This window comes from Corvus brachyrhynchos, unplaced genomic scaffold (genome assembly GCF_000691975.1).
Source record: "Corvus brachyrhynchos isolate BGI_N302 unplaced genomic scaffold, ASM69197v1 scaffold26, whole genome shotgun sequence".
NCBI lineage: Eukaryota > Metazoa > Chordata > Aves > Passeriformes > Corvidae > Corvus > Corvus brachyrhynchos.
The window spans coordinates 12,673,791-12,678,598 of record NW_008239324.1 but is presented as its reverse complement, the minus strand read 5'-3'; the positions used below and the strand labels follow the sequence as shown (position 1 = coordinate 12,678,598).

Here is a 4,808-nt window from a genome sequence, read left to right as displayed (position 1 = left end):
AACGCACTGCACCTATGCAAGGGCTGCCAACAGAAAAAAGGGCACTCTCTCGGAGGGCAAAGACACAGCTGTATTCGAAGGACAGGCAAAGGCGCGGCACAGAAGAGAGCAGAGCTGGTACTGGGAAAGGCATGTTAGCAGGTAATGCTTCTGGGGCTTTGGGGAGAGAAAACGCTGAGCAAAAATGGTGAGATTATCATGCACACACCGAGGTAGCAGAACCAGCTGCACCAATTTTCTAGCAAGTGACCCATGGCACCGGGACAGCTGAAGTGACACAATGCATGAATAGGCCAGAAGAGAGGGAACTTGAGGGGGAAACATTCATGTGGCTCTTGCCACACCCATGCATCTTTTCCATTTTTCCCAAGAACTCATATTTTTGAGTTATAACATTTATGATGATGACCTCACGGGAGAGCAGCCTCCATTCTGGGGGTCTCTCACTCTCCCTGGCCTCCTTTCCATCCTGCTGGAGTATCAGACAGCAGCATTTCCCACCTCTGTCCCCTCTGGAAAGGCCCTTCCCATGCCCTTTGTTCTCCCTAGCCTGGCCTCTGCCTCTCCCCCCACCAGCAACCCCTGCACTGTCCCTGGGCTTCTGCATGTCCACCAGTAAAATAAAAAAACCAAAAAAATAAATACACGCTACAGGTGGAGTTCATCCCCATCTTTTCTAGAACTGTGTAGCCCTACACAACGTTTTATCATTATCATTGTGTTCTGCTTGTATGGCACCCATCACATATCAGCTTCCAAGGCTCCTGAAACAAGGTTCAGGAGAAGATACTTTTAGTACATGCTAATTTTAGTACTCTTCCACACAGACACACACCCATGTGCACCCACACATACAAATACACACTTTCAGGGGGAGACAGTTTTAATACTGAAAACTTACTTTAACTTCAAACTTATTTAAGACTTAAAAGAGTTTAAGCCAGATTTATTTTGGGTGACAAGTATTTCTTACATCTAAAGGATAAATATTTTCTCCTATTTTAACAACATCTCTTCCCTTTGATTTTCTCACACATGTTGTATTTAACTAACAGAGTACAAATACCAAAACAATGGAATATCCAGGATTAACTCAGCAAATGCCATTAGATTTTGTGCAGGCATAGTATAGAAATGGCACAAAAACTTTAGATCCTTAAGGATCATTTCCAGTGATTCACTTTCAAAACTAAGGGATTTCTAATACTTGAAAAATTCAATATATTTCATAGAGTTATTACATTTTGTACAGTTCTGAAATAATGCCAATTTTGCAACTTAATTTGTTAAAATGATAATAAACGAGAAGGCTGTCACTTGACAGAGAAAAACTATCTCTTTTTTCTGTTATCTGTTTTGCTGTAAGGTTAATTCTTTATATTTTGTATTTAAATTAATTCGGATGTCTTTCATAATAGGGGGCTTACTATATTATGGAATTAGTAAAGAAATGGGCAAAAAAGACAGGAAGAGAAGGAGGGGGAGAGGAGAGGGTAGGAAGAGATCAATTAAATAATTTTTTTGTGAAAAATCAGATATGCACTTATTTTAGTTTGGAGAGCATATGCTGCTCTTGATGTGGATCCAAACTGAGGCAGCGCATTGAACAAAATAAAACCAGCTCTGTAATTATTAGCAGAGACATGTTCGTGAGGGCCATTTCCTGTAGAAAATGCCACTTTTATTTTCTTTCCTGTATCTTACTCAAATCCCCTTAGCAGAGAAGAGAAGGAAGAGGCCAAGTTACAGATTGTGTATAAGTAATAAGCCATGACCACCATCAGATTCTTTGCCTATTATCTCACGCCTTGGAATGTTCTGGAGGGCCTGTGGCTGGCCAGACCCACTGGGGGTCTTCTCCCAGTGTATTGGCCACATTCCCGAGTTTCAAGGAAAGCAGGAAAGCAAGCCAAATTTGCCAGTGGATGCAATCTACAATCACTCTTTGGCCCAGATGACAAAACAATTCAGACTCCATTGGCATATTGCAGACAGATATTGCAACCTGCAGGAATGGGCAAAACACAAACCACAAAGAGGAATAAGGCTTGCAGTGTTTTGCTTTAAAGCCATAGGAAAGATATGGGAGATGTATCTGAAGAAAGGTGATGGTTCAATCTTGATTTGAGAATTGTTGACCTTCTCGCTTTTGGGGATTTTTTTTGCACCAGAGCTAAGGAGAAGTAGGCATGACTAGTTTAGCAGAGAATCAAGAGAAAATTAGTTACTTGGGCAAATATTTGTAGGATTGGAAAGAGGGAAAAAGGCAGAAAAAAAGTCACTAATCACTAGAATAAGAATTAAGCTGTTTGATAGGCACAGATATGAGTTCCTGGTGAGTAAAAGGCCAAATTAAGTTTTTGGGATTACAAATCTGTACTTGTATCAGCGTCTGGAAGGCCATTTTCAAGCTCATAAGAGTCATCAAACAACTGAACTTTTAGCTTTACAAACCTGTATGAACAGAGATGCATAAGGCTGCCCTTAGCCATCTGGAAGAAGTTGCATTTTTAGGAATATTTTCAGAGTACACTTAAATGTTGCAAAACGAAGATACATTCTCCCCAGCTATTATTTTATACTGATTGTTACAATTTGCTTCTCTTGCTGTCCTATTTCTCTTTGAGGTGGGAAGCAGGAGGATCAAGACTTCTCATAAAATGCCAGATGATCCTTCTTGTTTGTTCTTTCATAGTGGCACATAAACCATAAACTTGGTACTCTGCAAAGAGTGACCAGGAGCACTAGAAATTGCGTTATCAGACACCTACAGTAACTTATTTGACACTATCCCTGCCCATCACCATGCCACCATCAAATATCTGTGATGCCTGCACTTATCAGATGCCACAGGAGGTGTTTGCATGGCATGGATGGGGCCTCATCCCCTCAGTAGTCGAAAAAACGCAGATAATTGCCAAGGAGAAGATGCAGGGATAGGTCTCCCATGTGACCCCTAGGTTCATGGTTCCAAACTCCTCACAGTAGGGTGAGTGGAAAGATGCACTCACCTCTTCAGGTACATCCATTTCATACACCTTGGCTCCAACGAAGAAAAAACAATCCGAACTCCCACAAGCTCCATAAGCATTTCTGTCTGCATGCTGGTTCGATGCCTGGGGCTCCCTGCGAAGTCTGAGATTTTATTTATGCCAGTACAGGAGAACTCTTTCACTGATGACGGCCCTCTAAAGGAATCAAAATGAGAAACCAACCTTTCTGCTGCATTTAAATTGCCCTAGAAATTTGGACACAGCTCTTACAAAGGTAGAGATTTAAAAATTGCCATTTCCCAAAGTGCAATTTAATATTATTTACATTATGGAAGAACCCCAGTAGGCTCAGAGGGACACTGCATTAGTCATGATGCAAATACATACAAAGACGTGACCCTTGCCCCAGAGAACTTTTATCAGTCCCTAATTAACCTCTTCATGATCCTTGAAACCAGAATAATCAATGAGTCTCTATTCTGACTTTCAATTCATTCAGCTGGAGAAGGAGAAGAATCTATAGAAAAATTATTTTAAAAAATAGGACTTCTAAATTACCTCCTGTGTGGGACAGCCCTCTAACAAACAATACTGAGTCTGCCAAATCACTCCTGTTCTAAATAACCAGCTCTCCCTGTACAGCATCTGCTGTCTGAAAGGGCTTCATTTGTTTTTACTATTATGAATAGTCAAGAATTCAGTATCACATGAATGGGAAGCTTCTAGAAAACTTAAATATGCTTCATTGAGCTTGATGAATGGCTGACTGTTGCATTGTTATAAGATATACTAATACACTAGAAATCTGACTTTACTGTGATTAAGTCCCATGCATAGGATTGAACAGGAATATACTCCACCCTGAAGAAAATGTCTATTGACATTTTCCCAGCTAAAAAATCTGGGATTTTCAAAAGGTCCATTTGCTTTCAGTGAGAATTCAACTCTTACTGAACCTTAGGCACATCTGACCATCAAGATTCCCAGCTCATGTCTGTACAAATAGTGTATCTAAATCCAAATTGAATGGTTGGAACCCCTCTCTGGCAGTGTCACCCATAACACCTTCCTCTACTCCCTGTTATAATGTAAGGATTGCTTTTGTTTGAGGAAAGGAGGCAAGAAAACACTCCTTACGAGCACTCTCAGCGGTTCTGCAGGAGGACAGAGCTGGCTGCCTGCGCTGCTGGATGAGTACTTTGGAAGCTTAGCACAGGAGAAATAGGATGACATTAAGGGCAGTGACTGGGTACGTACAAGAGCAGGTATGAAAAGAGAGAGGTGGTGTAATTAAGGGATGAAGTGAAGTAGTGGTGCCCAATGGATTTTAGATAATAGATGTCATTAAGGGTGATTCAGAAGATTGAATTGTACAACACAAATCAGTGTGGAAGCTCTGGAACAAACCAAGTAGAGAGAAGCATCACTTCGCTACTTACAGTAGAGAAGTGTTGGTGTGCTTTGTGCACTGCCATCTCTAAAAGGGACTGAGCTAACAAGAGAGATGATTAGTTTTCTCAGGGCAGAGGTTAAGGATGTTAGCGAGAGGGTTGATATGTTATAGTCAAGAGAACTGGGAATGAATCCTGTATTTGTGCATGTGGAAATTAAATGATAACAGAAAGGCAGTGAGAGATGTTTCAAAAGAGGTTGCAACCTGAAAGGAGAGAAAACTACATTTTTGGTACTGTGCTAGTTCTTCATATAAATTCCTAAGTAAATCTTGGCAAACTTGCCCATGCAAATGACTTTTTGGCTGGCACCATTTGCAAATGCCAGATTAAGACAGTGGAATTTACCTGGCTACAGCTTTGA

The 4,808-nt window shown here is 40.9% G+C and overlaps 1 long non-coding RNA gene across 1 annotated transcript in view; it reads right to left on the bottom strand.

The window, feature by feature from the left end:
• Positions 1-4,808, bottom strand: part of LOC108448367 — a 56,317-nt gene that overhangs the window by 5,063 nt on the left and 46,446 nt on the right. Inside the window, exon 4 of the long non-coding RNA XR_001864265.1 lies at positions 3,012-4,808. This exon is cut by the window's right edge and continues 5,751 nt beyond it. This is a non-coding gene — a long non-coding RNA (uncharacterized LOC108448367). The remainder of the gene's footprint in view (positions 1-3,011) is intronic.